This window comes from Ixodes scapularis, unplaced genomic scaffold (genome assembly GCF_016920785.2).
Source record: "Ixodes scapularis isolate PalLabHiFi unplaced genomic scaffold, ASM1692078v2 PGA_scaffold9__187_contigs__length_104089568, whole genome shotgun sequence".
In the NCBI taxonomy this organism is placed as follows: domain Eukaryota; kingdom Metazoa; phylum Arthropoda; class Arachnida; order Ixodida; family Ixodidae; genus Ixodes; species Ixodes scapularis.
This window is the reverse complement of record NW_024609884.1, coordinates 6,648,192-6,668,474: the sequence shown is the minus strand read 5'-3', so window position 1 is coordinate 6,668,474 and position 20,283 is coordinate 6,648,192. Positions and strand designations below refer to the sequence as shown.

General features: G+C 45.0%; 1 protein-coding gene and 1 long non-coding RNA gene across 3 annotated transcripts in view; one reads left to right on the top strand and one right to left on the bottom strand.

The window, feature by feature from the left end:
• LOC8040654 (hemicentin-2) overlaps window positions 1-20,283 on the top strand; it is a 381,503-nt gene that overhangs the window by 215,782 nt on the left and 145,438 nt on the right. The window lies entirely within an intron of this gene.
• Window positions 10,232-13,792, bottom strand: LOC120842598. The gene is made up of 3 exons (XR_005715961.3): window positions 13,747-13,792; window positions 12,729-12,824; window positions 10,232-10,284 (listed from the first exon to the last, which is right to left on the bottom strand). It is a non-coding gene; the product is annotated as an uncharacterized LOC120842598 (long non-coding RNA).

The following is a 20,283-nucleotide window of genomic DNA, read 5'->3' as shown; positions in this document are numbered from 1 at the left end:
GCCTGTAACACTGCCCACAAGATATAAACTTAGGCTTAATCTATTTGACATTCAAATAATACGCCCCAATTGACAGTAGCTGGCTTTCTTGCGTTGCTTTCCCTAATCACTTCGTCGCGACGGATTTATGGTCTTTATGTATATATGAGTATATGTGACATTTGTTTTATATATTTGATGGTCAACGATCAAACCTAACCAGTTTTGGAAAACCTTGAAAACCTTAGCTTAGCCTTGTGTTGGAAGTGTACACAAGCCATACATCCAATTTTGCTTGGGACAAACTTCTTGGTCGTTGCAACGACTGATTCCTTTTACAAAACTCCCGCACGTCCCTCATAGGGGAATTCAATTTAATGTCAGTGCCCATTTCAGTCATAACGAATATATTATACTTCAAATAAAGTGTTTGTTTCAGACATTTGCTTTCGTACCTACAGGATGTCAAGGCACGTCGTCACAAATTTACAATCAGTATGTTGCTACAGGCATTGGGTGGTACGCATCTTCTTCTTCTTCGGCGTTAATTTACGTCATTTCTGTATAATTCTAAGGCTGGTTCGCCCGACATTCTGGGTGAGATATTGCAAACACTTCCCTCAAAAAAAAAAAAAAAGGCTACAATGTAAAGTGAAGATACATATATATATATAAAACGTCGTCCAAAGTAGTCTAAACGAAAGCGACACGCAGACACTTGATTTATGTGCTTCAGAAAGCGATGCGTTGTTCTGGTTGAGAAAACACGTCTGGTTGCGTTCGCCTTCCGTTTAGGGCTTTGTTCCTTTCGGTGGCAGAAAATGATCTCTCTCTGGGGGGGGGGGGGGGGGGGGGGGGGGGGGGGGGGGGGGGGGGGGAAGAAAAATAAGCGATCCACCTAGACATTGAGCGAGATAAAATAATAGAAAAATCCTGAGCCGCCTCGCCTTCATGGAGCGATACAAAAGCAAGCACCCCCAACTGGCAGGATAAACTTTTTTTTCCCCGCCGTTATTTCTTTAAATTCAAAGTGTTCCAAGTATGCGGTCCTTGGTTCGCTTCTCAAACCTCCAGCTGTAAAACTGGTATTGGAAAGACCTCCGTGCGACCACCGCTGGCGACGCGAACCACTCTAAAGGCGCTGTCTTCCCTGTTTCCTTATTCCCCTCGGTGGACACTCGGGATCGCGTCCTCGCAAACGATATCCTTCCTCTTAGACAGGTGACGCATTCGAGACGGCGTGTCGACTTCTTCGAGAGCGAGAATACTCGACTGCACAAGCGCGAGTGTGCGAGCACGGCTGCGTCGGCATTGGCACGACAACTCGCCCCAGTTCAACCCTCGTCGACTGCGGGTTGCCGTGCTCCCAGCTGGCTAGGGAGCCCTCGAAGGCATACGACCGTTGAGTAGTATAACACTGACGAGGGTGGCCACATGTGTCGCTGCCTACCACCAGAAAGGAAGCAGTGGACACGCTAGACGCATGAGCTACCCCTATTTAAACGCGCACTTGATGATAGTATTTGTTGATTCCCGCTCAAACTTTTAAACATGCCTTTTACTGCACAAAATATATAAAAAATTTGGTCGTCCGCGTGCTCTCGCCATTGAGTTCCCCGTGCTCCTCGTGTGCTGTGGGACTTACGGAACGCAATGCGGAGTGCAGCTTTGACGGTAGTTCGTCTGCATCGCCACGTGCGCTTTGACGACACATCGTGTTTATAACCAGAAAAGAAAAGAAAAAAAAAAAAAGCAGGGCACCGTTTTCTAAATATTTCCGGGTGGATGCGTCGAAACCTCCATGTTCCAATCTGGAAACCTTCAGCTTACTGAGTGAAGAAATCATATCTTGGCCCAGTAATTAGCTTGCCTTTCCCGTTACTCAAATTGCTTAAAGAACACGGGTTTTGATGTAGTGCCCCTAAAACGTAATACCCACAATCTGCGCATACGCTCGCTTCCATAATTATTGCGTGTAAGTAAATCCCCCGGTACATATATGTTGGCAAGGAGAAGTACACGCTTGGAACCAATCACCAACGTACTCGAAGCTTATAGTAAATGCTTGAAGCGCAACATTTTAAAGCTTCACAATGTCAGTAGACATCTTGCCGAGAGATTAAAAAAAAGCCAAATTTCCGACAGTGAAACTTCGGGTGCAACTATGACTCTCTATAAGATGTGTTTTCTAGTGCACGAAAGAGTTGCTGCCGCCTTTCAAAAAAAAAAAAAAAAAAATCCGAATTTCGCAACAAAATTTTTTATATAGCGTTCCGGGCGATACACGCCTTCACGTAAGGCGGCTCGAGAGAGTCAGACATAGTGTAGCTCGAACCGGAATCCACGGGGGCATGTTTCGCAAGGATGGCGTCCTCAGGTTCAGCGCAACGATAAGGAAAAAAGGAATGGCCGGACGATCGTCCGACGTTTCTCGCTCGGGCGAGGCGCGGAGCTCCCTCGCCTCCGGCCGAGACTCCGCGCGGGGCTCCGAGCCCATTTCAGGATGAACTTCGCAACGTGAAGTGACGTTTGCTTCCTCTTCCATAATGCATGAATGTGCGTTGCATTACCGCAGCACTGGCGGCCACGAAACGCGGGCCGACGCACTCGCTGGAGAATGGGACACCGGGCGGAAGCACGCATATGGTGCGGCGTCGGTGCCGCGAATGCTCCTACCTCCGAGTTATTCTTGGTTGTCCGTCTCCCCCTTCAAAGTCCAGCGTCTCTTCCACCGCCGGATTTACTCGAGAATCTCCGCCGAGCCGTACGCTGTTTTACATAAGCGGGCTTCGTCGGTTCGTTTTTCGTGCGCTGCGCCGCGGACGTCACTTGGCTGCGTCGAAGGGTATGGGAAATGTCTTTTCTGGTGCCGCGCTGTTGCTTCTTAAAGACCTCCCGAGAGTTGTCTTCGAGGAGGGATTTCTTTTTGTTTGCGAATACGTTTTGGGGGTTGTTTCTACGGTGGCATCGTTTTTTTATGATTATTTGCGAGCGTTTCTAGGTTGCCGCCACGCTCGATGATTGATCTCCGCGGCTTGTTTCGCGTTCTCCCACCGCTTTCCTGAGAACTCACGTGGAGCGGCCGCTTCTTTCTTCGGTTCGACGCTGGGGTTTGGCAGTTCCTCTGAAAGTTTCGGAAGTAGCGAGTGGTACGAATAACTCGGCTGTTCCGCCAGTTTTCTTTTGACGCGCACCGTTAGAGTGCACTCGTTGCGCGTGGGCGTGCTCAAACACTATACTCTCCAGCGTATACCGACGGCAGGCCTCTGCGACTCGTTTTGTGCAAAACCGTTCGTTCTCAAAAACGTTCTGGGTAGGTTAACCGTTGGCAACCTTCGAGCGTTTAAAGTAACGGCTGTCCAGCTGCATTTATCTCGTCTGGGATTGGTTCACCAAGAGGGGTTGAGGCCATCAGGCAGGTCGTTTACCGAGTGGCATGGCTGTCTGCATCGGCCGGCCGGCTTCGCCTGGACTCCGGAGTAGCGCGCTGCCAATCGCGAACGGACGAGAATGTCAATATAGAAGCGAAGGATGACCTATGACGCCCGTGCCCTGCGACGCATCCGCGACGCCTTGAAGAGTGGACGACGCTGGCGGAGAATGTAAAATATACCTCGCCAACGAGGACTGACTCCCACAGCCGCCTCGGTGGCTCCTAGCGTAGCGCCAGTCTATATGGCTCCTCAGGTGACGGGTTTGAATACTGGCAGATGAGCCCGCATTTTGAAGGACCGTGCGCTGTGTAACCGAGATTTCGGGTGCTCGCCGAAAGATCCCAGGTGCTCAAAATTCATCTTCGGTCTTTCGCTCACGCGTGTCAGATCCTTGCTTTCTGCGCGTAAAACCCCCAAATTCGCTACGATTATTCTCCCTCATGGCATCACACTAAGGGACCGAGAACGGGCAGCGCAGCTGTTGTCACGCTCCCTTTCTCACACTTCACACTAAAAAAAAAAAAGAAAAGAAAAAAAAAAAAAAAGAAGAATGCCCGTGTTTCTATTGTTCCCCAAACACTTGGAGAACCAATCAGCGCAGCTTACGGAGGCAGCTCAGCGATTGACGATGCCAAAACATAAGTTTAGACCAAAAAACGCAGTCTGAGCTGTGACATTAAGTAATGCAATTGCGTGACGTTTTGCATTGCTTAATGTCACAACTCAGACTGCGTTTTTTTTTTTTGGACTAAACATATGTTTCGGCACCGTCATTCGCTGAGCTGCCTCCATAAGTTGCGCTTATTGGCTCTCCGAGTGTTGTGCGGGAAAGTAGAGGCAGGGGCTTTTTTAGAGTGTTGCTATAATGTTCGTGTGACCTTGACGAAGCCAATAAGCCGGCGGTGTCCTTACACGCAGTGCTAAGTTTAGCGATGTGAAGAAGGAATACTGCGAGGGACTTGTATCTAGGTGGTGCTCTACCCAACAGACAGCGACGAGATTCGCACGATCGGGTTTTGGTTGGTCGCCCAAGTTCTGGCTCATGCAATATTTCAGCACCGGCGTTTCTCGTCGCGGTGATTCGGGCCCGCTCGCGCTAACGAGCTGTTGGCATTCCGTGCCGGCATGTCGGCTGCGCTCCGTCGGCTCCCGCACGTTGAAGCGAGACTCCCTTCGCGGCCGTGTGCGCGCGCCTGACCTGCAAGCCTCACTGGATGCCTGCATCGGCCCCGGACGCCGCTGCGGCTTATTTCCCCCCCTCAGAAACGTGCGCGTGGTTATGTTCATGCCGCGCTGCCGCCGCTCGAAATAGGCCTGCACTCCCCGGATTTCTCTCTCGCAACCTTTCCATTCCTGGCCAAACCCCTCGATACGCTCTCCTTTTCCATTTTTCCGTCAATTTTTTTTTTTTGTTTTTTTGTTTTTAAAGCCCCCGATTCGCGATCACGGGGATTCTGAATTCGTTCTGGCGGGAGCGGGGCCCAGTGACGCGGCAGCCCGACCGCGCACAGGCGCGTGTGTGCGTGTGTAGTATATCCGTGGGCGGTGGTATTCGCATGTGCGCTTGTCCTCCCTGGACGTCCACGTTTTTTCGGCGAAGGAATTTCTTCGCGCATGATTCCCTTCGTTGCCCCAGCATAGGCCACCGATCCATATCTTTTCCCCGGTCTATGGAAGAACACATTGTTTATAACGCGTTGTTTACTCTCCGGGGTCTTTGTTTTGATTCTTTGCGAAACTTCGGACGTCGTGCAAAGTTATTTTACGGTATAGTTCCGAAAAGGTTGAGAGCTGGCGGCACACCTCTGTAAATCTCCCTCTCTATTGTTGAAATGTTTTCGGTCGTCGAGTTTGACGCGACATATCTGCCAAATGCGGCACCAAACAAATCTGAAAAGTAGGTTGAAAGGATAAGACGCCATTTCTACGGGGTAACCATCTATACTGTGACAAGAAACACAAGTATGGCGGGTAGAAGTAGCATTAAACCACCTTAAAAGAAAGCATAACTTGCGCGACTTTGGGAAACTTAAAGGGCCTGTGAAGATTTTCGTTATTAAATGTTTAGGAGACCCTACGCACGAAGCTCTAGTATTATATCAGTCCTAAAAAAAAACGCGATCATAAGATCATAATTTATTTAACTGCGTCATTACATTTCCCATGTTTGCAAGCCTAAGATATATTTGTGTAGAACAATCAAACAAATGCTGGAATTTAATCTGTGAAGTATGCAGATTACTCTTCTTTTTTTTAGATTGCTCAATTCCTGGTATTCAGTTAGCTAATGACTGGTAGCAGATTAGCCGTCCTTCCGTAGTAAAAAAAAAAAAAAAAAAGAAGATCGATAGAAGTCTCTCCGTTTTTATGCGAAAGGTTAGAGATTCCTTTGACGTACGAAGAAGGTAGTGCGTATTCGATTCGCATCGGAATCCGATAAATCTGGGGTCTATAACCATTAGACTTTCTGGTCCCCAGGAATGGCGTGTCGGGTCCACTTCGGGGGAGCCCGCACTCTCCGCTATTTCTCAGGGTGAACTCGGGTTTCCGTAAAATTGGCAACCATCTTGGTAAAACTACCGTTCTGGCTTGGGCCTGAACGTACCGTGTTCGGACCAACGTCTCCGCGAGCAATATATTCGGTCGGCAGCTCAAATCGTAAAACGCTTTCACTGTCATGGCTTCTCTCCTCTCCCTCCCTCCCTCCCCAGGCCCGGGCAAGCTGCTACCGGACACCGCCCTTTTCTCTCTCGTTTTTTTCCTGTGTTCACCTCAGCGCCTCGCAATTGCAGCTCCATGCAATTCCTTTTGCCCCTCATTGTATAACTTGCATCCTTCTTGCTCTTGGTTTCTTTTCGCGCAATCATTTCTTGTTTAGCTTCGGGATCGGCGTGGATTTGCTTTCTCCCGTCTTCTATTTCGCGTGTGTGCTTTCTTTCGCGGCTCGAAACGTACTTCAGGCTTCTTCTTCAGCAACAGACTGCCCTCCGAAATAGAGGGAACCGACTGGGTCCGGGACTTTGGAGGCCAGCGTTGGTCACACCCTCATCGCCGCTAGAAACTAAAGAGCGACGGGGGACCCCTGAACACAGAGGTCCCCCGTCGTGAAGCCTTAGGAAATTGTTTCTCCACAATGAATGCGACGAGCCTCGGAAGAAGAAAAAAAAATTGGTGTAACAATGGCGTATTTGAAATGGAAGTATACCATCGGAGTATAGATTTATGGGAAAACGTCGTTTGACGAATGCAAGTGTCAGCAATAACGTATAATTGTAAAGAAAAAAAGGTATTTCACATAGCACATAGCCGTCTGACTGCAGACATTGGGTATGGCCTCGTTCTGCACTGCGGACATTCGCAGGCTCTCCGTAAAGTCAAGATATATTATGAAAGTTGTTTTCACGCGGGCGTGTATAATCGGCCGACTCTGGGCTCAATTATATTTATTTACAGCTTGCCGACGACTGGAACTATGAACTAAAAAGGTTGCAATCCAACTAACTATAGTCGTCGCAATATGTATAGTATCGTACTTTAGTTTATAGACTACCTTTTTAGCGTCACGTTGGAAGATAGTTTTCCATACTTTGCTCAGTTGCTCCACGTTAACTTTTAGGCTTTTAAGGTTTTTGCGATGCACAACCTCACAACACAGACGACTAAAATAGTCTTACTGCGAGCGGGAGATCGCAAAAACAAACGTTCAAGAAACTGGAAATTTTATGGCAACGCTCGCGATATAGAGCGATCGCAGGCGGGCCGGCGGTGCACCTCTGTCAAACACACACACAGACACACACACAGACACACACACACACACACACACACACACACACACACACACACACACGCACGCACGCACACACACACACACGCACGCACACACACACACACACACACACACGCACGCACGCACGCGCACACACACACGCACACACACACACACGCACGCACGCACGCACGCACGCACACGCACGCACGCACACGCACGCACGCACACGCACACGCACACGCACACGCACACGCACACACACACACACACACAAAGCAAAAAAAAAACTGCCGGTGTCATTTTTATTTTTGTTTTCTTGTCCTCTTCACCCGAAAAGGAGTAAGCCTCGAGTTCAAGTCCGGAACTCAGAAACCCAGACGACGACTCCCGCTCGAAGCCAGAGCTCCATCTTCCTCGACGTGGGTACGGAAAAGAAAGGCGGATTGAGGCCCGAGGGTGCTCGCGCGTACATTTGACCGTCTGGCGTCGTCTGCGCCCGGGATCAGTTGATTCCATCAATCCTGAAGACGCGCTCTCGTGAGAGAGTCCCCCCTACGGGTTCCCGTTTTCTACAAAAACTCAGCACTCCGCTAGCCGATGCCGCCTTAAAAGAATCGCAAAAAAAGACAAAAAAAAAAGACAAAGAAAAGAGTGGTTTTTTTGCGGAATATTTAAATTGATGCAGCGTCTTTCGTATAGTTGGTACGCTTGGGTTTCAGTTTGCCTGCGCTCGGTCGACACTCCTCTCTCGCGTGTACACTCTGTACATCTCGCGACGTTTAGAATTTGGCCTACTTATATTTTGATTTTTTTCTCACTCGTTCCTTCTGTCCTGATGAACAGGAATAAATGCATCTTGGCGGAGCGATACTTGGGCGAGATTGAAAATCGTCGGGTTACAAAGAGGATGAAGGCGGGGCAGTAAGGGCCCGGACAAGGAGCGCGGGCGGAAGAAAATGTAAACAGCTCATTCACTCTATATGCAAATGAGATCGATTGACAAACTTTGCGTCTTTTTTGAGTCGCGCTAAAGGAGCCGGAATTATCAAAGTGGGACCGGCCTTCATCTCGACAGTCCGGACACCTCGGACGACATTCTTCCCGACGAGCTAATGCGCTTTATCTCGAGGATTCGCTTGTAGAGGCGCGTGGGATTGCACAGCGCGCTCGCTCGCGTCGGGGATGGGGCGCGTCCCTCCCCGAAAATTTAGGCACGGCCGCTCGGTTCGTTGACAGAGCTAGATTGTGCAGCCTACACTCTAAAAAAAAAAGGAGTCGACAAGTGTCGACTCGACTCTTTTTGGAGAGTATCTGGGTTGTCGCAAACCGCACTCTCTATGAAGAGTAATGGTTACTCTTCAACGACGAGAGTCAGTTTAACTCTCTCATGCAAGTGTTCACTTAACTCTTCTATAAAGAGTCACGCCAATACTTTTGGAAGAGTCAGGACTACTCTTTTGATGTGTAAGTGTGAGAGTTAATTTCACTCCTTTGTGTAGAGTAACTATAACTCCATAAAAAGTGTTGTCTAAACTCTTTGACGAGAATTAATATCACTCCCTTGTGTAGAGTGACTATAACTCTATCAAAAGTATTGCCTAAACTCCTTGTTAACGAGTTAAGGATGCTCTCCAGGCAGAGTTACCTGCAGTCCTTCATGTAGAGTAACTTCAACTCTATTAGAGTGTTGCCTTAACTCTGTATTCAAGAGTTACGCAAACTCACCAGGAAGAGTTACCTTCACTCCATCGTGTAGAGTAACTACAACTCCATTAGAAGTGTGGCCTAAACTCTGTATTCGAGTTAAACATACTCTCCCTGAAGAGTTGATTTCACTTTTTTGTGTAGAGTTACGAGAACTCCATTAAAAGTGTTGTCTAAACTCTGTAGTAAAGAGTTAAAAAAACTCTCCAGGAGTTGCTTTCACTTGTTTGTGCAGAGTAACTACAACTCCTTTAGAAGTGTTGCTTAAACTCCGTATTAAAGAATTAAGCATGCTCTCTAGGAACAGTTGTGATGACCATTTTGAGGAGAGTAAATACAACTCCATTAGAAGTGTTGCCTACACTTTGTACTGAAGAGTTAAATATGCTCTCTAGCAAAAGTTAATGTCAAATAACAGCACACTTGTGCAGTTTGTGCGACCCCTTTTCAAAGTGTGCTTAACTCTTTAATAGAGTTAATTACTCTCCACAAAGAATTGTGTAAAGTACACCCCCGTTAGAAGTGGTGCCTAAACTCTGTATAAAAGAATTAAACACCCTCTCCAGGAAGGGGTCACACAAACTCTGCTCAATTATACTGTTATATGTTGTTTTTGATGGGTGAAATTTAACCCAGTAAAAAGTAACACAAACGCCTGAAAAGAGAATTAAAAGAACATAAGTGTAAAATTGGCTCTTTGTTAATAAAAAGTTTGCTGGGAAAAAAAAAACTCTACTGGCAATTGGCATTCCTAGCCAGTTGAAGTGCGACCACTGTACTTTTCTTTTTGCAATTATTTTATGAATGTCAATACCTCCCTTGATTTCACTGTAATGTGGAATACTTTTGGCCTTATTGCAGGAGTTGTGGCATACAACTAGGTACAACTCTTTTGCAAAGAACAGTAGCCCTAAAATCTAAAAGCGGCTATGTACATGTTCACAAGATGGTTGCATAGGAAATCTGGAACGGCACATAGAGCATGACCCTGTACAGAGGCTACAGGTCTTCATGAAAAGTCAGCATAGAAAGAATAAAAACAGTAGAAAAGAGCTTAATAAACCAAGACTTTAATTTCAACACATGGCAAAAAAAGCAAAACTGGCACCTAAATACCCTCTGGCTAAAAGTTTCTAACTCTGATATCAGAACCAAAGCCAAGACGGACTTTATCTTGTACTTCAAACCAATGAAGTGCCCAATCACTGCTAGTGACCGGCTTGCTTTTTGACGGTAAGATATGTCGTGGACCCAGTGCAGCGCAAGAACGAGCGCAGCACCAGCCACAATATCCGTCACCTCAAAGAAGTGGTCCTCCACCAGCAGAGTTATGGCACTTGAGTCCTCTTCATCAATGCGCATCACTGGACAGGTCGATCCGTCGTGCCCCTCCTCCTGTGAAGAATGAATGCATAAATGTAAAGTCAGCAATATTAGAAAAAGTAAACAGCTTGCTAAGTGCCCTTAGTTAATACCAGCGCACTCATTTGCAAAACAATAGACCATTTTCGAAAATCCCAGGAGCCATTTATAGGATATACTTGAATAGTTGGCTGGGACTTGCTTTTTTGCCGATTGAACAAGAAAGAGTCCAAACCGAACACTTAGGCAGCACTCATGGCTAGCTCGCTCAGCCTTAACCATCCAAAACCATTAGTACCCCTTCTGACATGAACACGTAAGAGAAAGATAATCCACCATCTCTCTCCCTCTCCCTCTATTTTCTCCTTTGTATGCAATGGCAGCCGTAAGTGGTTGCATTCATTTATGGCATCCCCAAGTTAGCACCCCCCAGGCACGTAGCCAAGGGGGAGGCCTGTGGGGCCCGGGCCCCCCTCGAAATCTTCCATTTTGCTGGGACCTCCTCTCCCCCCTCCCCCTCATACAGCATTTTGTCATGGGCGGGCCCCCCCGAAACCAAATCCTGGCTACATGCCTTGCACCTGCTGCCAGTGGCAGGGGGTACAGGGTACAAGGGGAGGGGGCAGTTGCCCCCCCCCCCCCTTTTTTTCGTGACATTTGAAACAATTATAGCAGACAATATGGGAGAGGGGGACAGTGTTTAGCTTCCCTGCACATCACCCCTCCACCTTCCAAACGGAAGCAATTCAGCTGGCCTCTGCCCACAGTGGCAAAAGACATAACTCTATATTTATACAGACTTTCCCGAAGGGTAGGATGAATGCAATTTCTTAACATCTGGATTTGTCCAAGTGGAATTGTCAAAATTTTATAGATTAATTAGATTGAACAATTTATTGTGTTTCGGTGCTGACTGCAAATATAATAGAGTTTATTTTACAACTTTACACAAAAAAGCTAGCAAATGCATGTAACATCTCAGTTTGGGGAGACCATTAATTAAATGTAATTTCAGCTCTACAAGGAGCTAATTTGCTATAAAGTACCATTTAACCTTAATTAAAAAAAACAATTATACACACTAAAATGCACAAATTCTAGAGAAAAAAAATATATATACAAAAGTAGCCAAACCCAAGAACACACGGGTTTTGGCTCGCAAGAGTTAAAATAATTGATAAATGAGCCACATGACAAAACAAAGAATGCATTGTGGCATGCTTAAGCTCCCACCACAACCAACACTACTAGATAGTCAGCAAGCTGTTCATGTGTGCCACTTCATCATGCAGCTAGCTGCACAATAGATGTGGCCTCTAAATTTCTCGTTGCATGTGAATGAACTGGTTGCACCACTCTGAATGCAGGTGCAGGCACATGCATTGCAAGGTCGAATTCAGAGCTCTTTTCTTTTTTTTTAATAGTAGGAAGGTGAATCTATAAATTGCTTAGGCCTACTCTCGCAACATCATAGTGACCCTGAACTTTTCATCTAACCTTAAAGAGCCTCTGAAAAAAAAAAAAAAATTCTTTTAAGCAGTTTGGTTGGTACGCACGTGTCAAAAATAAATTTTATGCGAAAAAAAGAAAAGTTTAGAGCAATATTGACGGCAAAAGATTGATCTGAAATTATGCGGGCCAAGTCCATGACATCGCAGCATGGTCATTTGCTCTTTCCACCTCAACGTGAAGGCGAAGCCGATCCACCTCTCCTCCACTTGCCCGAATGCCAAGAGAAAAGCAGTTGAAAGGAGGTGACTACTGACTTAATTGCAAGGCACCTCGCGCCATCAATATTTCTCTAAAATTTTTTCGCTTCAATTTTCTTTAACAATCAGACTTAAAAAAAAAGCTTTTTTTTCTTTTCAGGGGTTTTTAAGAACTGATAATTACAACCTTGTCATTTAAGTTCATGCCTATATTTGTATGTTGATTTGAAAACAAAAAAAAATGTTTTAAGGCTTACGGTATTTGCGGCACAGAAATATGTAGTCATAAATGTACCCATATTGCCTCCATATTATTTACAAGTTAAAAATCAAACCGCTGGCCTCCCTCTTCAGCTCACCAGTGTCAAATGTACTACTAAATTAAGTTGAATAAATACCCTGTTATACGAAAGAACATGATAGTTGAACAGAACATGACATTTGAATGAATCAAGAAATTAAAATAAATCAGTCACATAAAAAGAACTCGTTGAGTAAAGACAATTACTGGCAAAGATATTCAAATATTGCAGTGACGTAACTGACACTCCACTCGCACCCAACATGCCGAATCTTGGCAAATAAGGACTAACTCAACGCTCTGTGGCATTCGGCTTTGGACCTACTGGGAGGACTTTACTACAGCACACATCTACCACCAAGAAGACAGCCATATTTTAACAGCAAAAATGAAATAAACATGACTTCGAATACAAAAATAACCAATCATAACGCCTCTCACAGACTATTAGAATAAAAAGCACTCACAAATAGCGCTTTACAGGGCCTTGTGCCGTGGATTACACGCTAGACTCGTTGGAAATTCCTGGTCCAGAGTTAGACACAATCCAAGCTCATGGAATCCTGACAAAAAAGTACATTCACTGTAAAAAAAAAATCCGACAAATTAATAAAAATTGCCACCTAATTTTTGATGCCGGTACAATTACCGTTGTCTTCCCTAACGGTCACAGCTTTAACTATGTATTACGTGCATGAAAGTAATGAGGCCCTGCGGTTTTCCCCGTAACTTGACCCGTAGAAGCATGGCAGAAAACTATAACTGTCACTGTACTGCACATGATGCACGAATACGTGAATTGTTCCGGCATCAAAAATTAGCTGACATGTTGTTCGTAACTTGCGACGGCGAAAAACCACAACTCTCAATCACAGAGTTGCACGTGACGCACGACGAGGAGAATCGTTTAAATTAGCTGGCGTGTAGCTCGCACCTTGCAGCAACGGCCAGAGCCTATTGAACTGCTAGCTGCAGTGACTTAACAAAATGGACGTCTCAGTGAACAATAAATAGAGCATTTTACTTATATAATTATTGTTCCCCGAGACGTCCGTTTTATTAGATCATTGCAGCTAGCAGCTCAACAGGCTCTAGCCGTTGCTGCAACGTGTGGACAACACGGCAGCTAATTTTTAATGTCTGAATGATTCACGGCAGCTAATTTTTAGTGTCTGAATGATTCACGGCAGCTAATTTGTAATGTCTGAATGATTCCCGTTGTCACGCATGACGTGCAGCTCAGTGATTAAAAGTTGCAGCTTTCTGCCGCCGCAAGTTACGGACAACACGCCAACTAAGTTTTGATGCGAGAACAATTCAAATTAAATATCTAGTGCCCATGAAATGTGATTAGGTTGTGAGGCCAAGTTACTTTCAGGAGTTAACGCCAGCTGCGCATCCCAGCAGTTAGCAGGTGCCTAAACACTGTTAGAAATTTGAAGCAAGTGCACACAAGATACAGTACTAGGTAAAACATGTTCATACCTTTTTTTCTTAAGAAATAATTAGTGGGCCATTTCCAGCTTTCATGTAGAAGGCAATCTCTGATTTTCAGAGCAATGAAGTCCATATGAAGAACTACAGATCCTGGAAAAAAAAGTGGAATGTGATTAGGTTCTGAACAGAATGCAATGACAAACTAAACCTCCCGATTTCTGCAAACTATGAGTTATACATAATCGCAGTGCAGGTAACTCAGATTCATTCTGCCAGGCACTAAACAGTGAAACCAACTTGTGACTTATGCTATGAAACCATTTTAACAAGGCAAGTTTGAAAAATACTTTTCAAAATATTTCCACATTCATTGAGTTTCTTCAAGCCTGCTGTCACAAGTTAATTTCAGAGGTTACTGCCAAGTGCACCTCCCAGAGATAGGTGTTTGAACACCGTGTTAGTAAGAAATTTCAAACAAGTGCACACAAGATGCAGCACTGAGTAAAACATGTTTGTATCTTTATTCTTGAAAAATAATTAGTGGGTTACGTCCAGCTTACAAGTGGAAGGCAATGTTTGTAACTTGCACAGCAATCAAGTCTATATGAACAACTATAGAACCTTGAAAACAAAGAAAAACAAAAAATGTGGAATGTGCTTAGGTTCTGAACAGAATGCAATGACAAACTAAACCACCCGATACCTGCAAACTATAAGTTACACGCAAGTGCACTGCAGGTGCCAGTGTGATTTGAGAAAGCTGTAAACTCAAATGAAATTGCTTGAAAGGGCCAGGACACAGAAATTAGGCAAGTTAGAATATTCATTACATGACAGCACCATAGGTTACTGGACATACAGAAAACCTTTCAGAATATTTAAAGCTCTAATAATTACAAAAATATATCTTTTAATGTTTCTGATTTTTATCTGGCGACCAGGATACCTAGGTGACCGGGCGATGCCTGAACATCGGACTCTGAGAACACCAAAGCTCATTGCAAGGGACCGCATACTAGCATTTAGCGGTGCACTGTCGAGATTGCGGGTGCAAACCGCAGTTCTCCAACACCATTGTATTATTTAAACACCAAAACCGAGTGTGTAGAGAAATGAAGGAAACCTATTACATAATAAAACAGACCATCTTGAGTGAGCCAACGTTCACTGACTCCAACGAACGGTGAGATTCATTTTCTGGATCTTGGTTAGCATGTGGAGTGTGCAATGAAGAAGAAAGAAGTGCAAAATCCATGGTGCGCCCTATGCCTGAGCGAATATAGTGCCAGCTACACATTCCAGTGAAAAATCAGTTGTTAGTCAGCACTTATCCTGGGTAGTCCTTCCTTTGAATCCATGATAAAGTGAGAGAATCAAGATTCAGTGAGGAAAGTTTTGATATTAAATGACAGAGAGATACATGATCAAAAGCCTTAGAGTAATAAAAAAATATGGCATCATATTTGGGAGTTAGTGTTCATATTAACATGAATATCATGGGTGAACTCCAGCAACTGCCTCTAGCATGATTATCTTTTACGAAACCTGTACTGATTTCGGTAGAAAAAGTTGTTAGTAGATTCCAGATGCGATACTACATGAGAAAATATTTAGAGTTCTAACAACTTGCATACAACGCTGGTTAATGATATAAGACGGTAGTTTCCCACAGAGTGACGGTCGCCACTTTTGTAGATTGGAACGACCTTCCCAACCTTCCACTCAAATGGGACGCAACCAGTGGACGAATGCTGGAAAAGTAGACTGCATATTACTGCGTGCTTAGGGGTAGCCCAGTGGGCACCGCGCCCGACTGTCATGCAGAGGTCCCGGGTTTGAATCCTGGGACGGCAGATGTTTTTATTTACTCCTAAGACGATGCTTCTAGAAAATTTGAGAAGGCCGTGGTTAATTCTAGAACAGAATGTTCTAGAAAGGAGAGTGCTATAAAAGAAGCCCCGCGTGGTCTTATGCAATCAGCTATAGCTTGTGCTAGACCCTGTTGTATTGAAGACACTCGACACCTCCGACGTGCTGTTATTTCCCTTTAATTTGGGCAAAGTTTGCCCCATTAAACGTTCACTTTTACTTCGCCTAGTCACCTATTTTTTGTGCCAATATTTCACTGGTTACATACACCCTTGGTATTTTCTTAGAATTTTCGTATTAACTGAGTCGACACCAGCCGAGCTGAAAATTTTGAGGTTATGATTAATATCGCAATTTCAGACGGTGTAATAGAAATAGGGTCCATATACCTAAAATCGACATCTGGTACAAAAGGTAAGAAGGAACTATCTCCATCAGTAAAAGTAGACTAAAAGCAATTGTTAAAAACCGTAGGACATTCAGCGTCCGAAATAACACTGCCATCATTGTTCATCAAGAGTATTGAACGGAATGACTGATATGGGAAAATAAGTTTCCAAAACGTTTTTTCGTTATTCTTTAATATTAAAGGCAGGTCAGTTCTAAAATTTGTCTTCGAAGAAATGCATACGTTCGATACAGAGTTTGGCCCAAGAGTTATATTTGGTCCAGGCTGCCTCAAAATTCGAGTTTTTGGCTACCTGAAATAGTCTTTTCTTTCTGTTGCCCTAGTTTTCAAAATCTTCCTTGTACCGGGGTTTAGTACTGTCTAACCAAATACGAACACATAGAACAAAGGCAAGAATAAATTCTAGCAGCTTTTGTTTGGAAAGTAACTAGTTGTCATTAACTGTACAATCAAAAAAAAAATTTACAACCTAATAGTCAGAAAACTTAGAGAGAGCTGTGTTAAATTTGGCAATCACTGGGCCACAATACCACTAGCAGACATTAGTTGCTAAAATGACAGCAAGCTGAAGTTTTCAAATAACCAACCTGCAGCAAAAAGATGTTCGAGTGCTCCATCACGGCTGTGGTAGTGTGCCCCGAATGACTGGCATGGGATAGCGGCTTTTGTAGAGGCATTGCAGCTGACGACCAATGTTGGCAGGCTCCTAACTTGAAATCCACCAGGACGGGTTCTGGGAGCCGCTGTTTTCCCGTGGTTGGCTCGAGAATGATCGGTTCAGTGGCGTCCCATGGTCTGTCCAGCACATGGGCCCGTCATTGCTGGCGATGCTCAGAAGTATAGACTGCAACAAAAATATGTGTGAGTGCTCCATCATGGCTGTGGTAGCATGTCCCCCACCCCTCCGATTTCAGCTTTTGGAGCAAGTGATTCTCGTTCATCACCTTGTAAAAAGCGATGCAAGTACTATAGAAAACCCCGCAGTTCCTCAAAGTGCCATAAAAACTATTTTAACTGTGATTATAATACAGACAAATATTAGCAGCAAAACGATTGTTGTTGGAAGTGTTGTAATAGAAGGGGATAGAAAGTAAAAACGCAAAATGCCTTTAAATCTCGATCCATTTACTAAATCAGTTCAGTCTTCGACAACTGCAGGGCAATAAAACTATTTTAACAGAGCGAATAAACTACACGTCACAACATGCACTTTTCCTTAAAGGGATGGTGAACCGAAATTTGGATTTCAGAAAACGATGCAGGAGCTGTAGATGGGACGCTACAATCCCTACAACACTACTCGTAAGGAGATATTTCGAGTGGACGCCCGTGGAGTCAACGTATCTGGTTTTCTCCTCACTTCGCTTCGCCCCAACAAGGCGACGAGGCGAGGAAGACGCAAGACCATTCCCTCTCCTTCTCGACTCTTCTCAAAGAAACAAGACGTCAACATATCTGTCACATGCGCCTCCTTTTTTTAAAAAATATGGTCGAGATATCGCTATATGGGCGATGTTTTGGTGTTTGTAGCATCCCGTTGCACGCTTTTGCCGCCGTGTTTTGTGGAATCCAGATTTCGGTTCAGCATCTCTTTAAAATGCAAATATAGCGAGGAAGAATCATACGAGTGTTCCTCAAGTAATTGGGGCCACTGAAACAATGATTGACACCTCACTTCCTCCCATGCAAGGCATCAATAATTGTTCCAGCCAAAGGGAAGCAACTATAAAGGGAAAGTAAAAGTTGAACACTTTTCTCGGAAAGTGGCTACTTTTCGCTCGAGCACATATTTTAATAGTTGCTTTTACGTAGGGAAATATAAGCGAGTAACTTGGGGTTCCTTAATTTCATAAAAGAACAAAATTGTTTCCGTCTATGGCAGAGTGCTCGCTCAGCTCACCGTGGGGCAGAAGTGGTTTGTGTACCTCAGTCCTATTTATTATTGAGCGGTAACACATCATATTCGCTGAAAGTATTTAATAAATCATAGGGGCCAAAGCAGGTGGCACGTCATCGTCTGCTTCCAGCCAGCATCTAATGATGTCGGTGGCGCCATCCTGCGGTACGTTATGCGAGCACGGTCGTCGTTCGCCCGCTAGGCCTACCGCGAAATGAACGAACCACCGGTCCTATGACAATTTCCGGATCACGCATCCCCGCTTGCTCGCTGCAGCGCGAGTGCGGCCACCGAACAACCATCTTGCACATTGAAAAATTGTTTTTGGAACGTGGCGGAGGCTGGCGGCAGCGAGCTGAAGACATGTTTTCTACTTGTTTGTCGTCATTTGCCAAACAAGTTTTTTAAAACCCTGTGTAAGCCGTGAAACTTGCCATTGAGAAAACGTGGAAATTTTTACGGCAGCAGAGTGCCACAGGAAAAAGGCACAACTTGTCGAAAGCAGGTTTCACCGGTCTAGTCGCGTGATCAAAGCTTCCCTGGCCCACAAAAGCACTGCGTCTCTGTGCCTTCGCGTGCTCGGATGACAATAAAGAATCAACGTGTAAATGTGTTTTGCAAGTACAATGTGCGTGAAGCCATATATGTGCTTCTGGGGCAGCGTTTTACTTTACCCCGACGACTGTACAGGGTGTCACAAAAGAAAATTTACACGGTCTTTTTTACTGCAAAAATGAACTAGGCATCGTCGAACGCTCATTCTCCGCCTAAAGGTAGAGCTAGAGGTCACAACCAGATGCCAAAGTTTCAGCCCGATCCGATAAATTAATCAAAAGTTATAAGTGATTTTCTGAAAATTTCATTGGGAAAATGGTTGCCGACAGAGTTTTCAAACACATGGGGCTCTATGGCACCAGAAACCGAAAACGGGCAAAAATGGGCTCCATTTTCCCATTGAAATTTTCAGAAAATCACTTATAACTTTTGATTAAGTTATCAAATCAGGCTGAAACTTTGGCATCTGGTTGTGACCTCAAGCTCTGCCTTTGGGCGGAGAATGAGCGTTCGGCGATGCCTAGTTTAGTTTTGCAGTAAAAAAGACAGTGTAAATTTTCTTTTGTGACACCCTGTATTTGTAACGTCCAGCACTCGCGGTCCAGAAAGAGCTTGATCCAGTGGCCAGTGGCAACGAACGAGGAGGGGAAAGTACACATCATGATACTGTTAGCGCGAACACGACATCGGCACATTTTACTTCCAATTAGTATTAGCGAGCACGAAATGTTTTTGCTTACATTATATGAGCTCTTTCCGTAGCAATAACAACTTGGATGACATCCCTTGGTTTCAAAGAGAAAAACTGGAAAAACCAGCGATCACTTGTTCGCACAAACTGAGTCGCACTCAGTACGTCTTTTTTTTCGTCGTTAGACGGTTTACAGAATATTGTGCACAATAGCTCCTCATCACTGATTAGTGCTGAATCATTATAAACCTACTTTATTGCACTTGACGTTTCAGCGCGACTCACCTAATTGTGATTGGCCAAGGGACTGCACACGACCGCGTGGGTCGCGCTTCACAAATTTTAATTCTCGCTGTCTTGTAGTTTTGCCTTCGAAAACCAAACTTGCTCCACAGCGTTGCTCTATTTGCGCTGCCATGTGATCCATTAGAGCAGATATGGAACATGGTTAATAGCCATGGTTAATAGTGCGTAAGAGCAACCGTCCATACTGTTTTCCCCTTTATTCAAATCAACTTGCCGGAACAGCTGGACGACCCAGAACTCCGTGCCCGATTTATGATACAAAAACATCCACGCGCGACACACCTTCAAAACTTTGCCGCGGCACCGATTCTTGATCGGTATCCAAGCGCGCGAAGGCAGAGAGACGCAGCGCTTCGGCGTGCCAAGGAAGCTTTGATCACGCCGCGGTAAAATTGATTTCGACGAGTTGCGCCTTTTTCCTACGGCACTGCGCTTCCGAAATCTTTTGACGTGTTCTCAACGGGAAGTCGCACGGCTTACACAGGGTTTTAAATAACTTTTTCGGCGAATACTGACGAACGAGTAAAACACGTAACTTCAGCACGCTGCCGCCAGCCTCCGGAACGCTCCAGAAAGGCAATTTTTCGACATATAACATGACCGTCTGGTGGCCGCATTCGCGGAGCGGGGATGCGCGATGTGAAACGAACACAACACTGCCTAAGACAAGAACTTTATATATATATATATATATATTTAGACAAAAGAAAAGATGACATGCTCTCTTAAATTTCAGCACGCGGGAGCGCCCATTATAATTATTCAACGAGCGCGGTTCAGTGTTTTTGACCTCTTCTGTTCTTCTTACGGCGCCGGAAAGCGAAAAGGTACGAACAGGAAGTGTTCGAAAGAATCCAG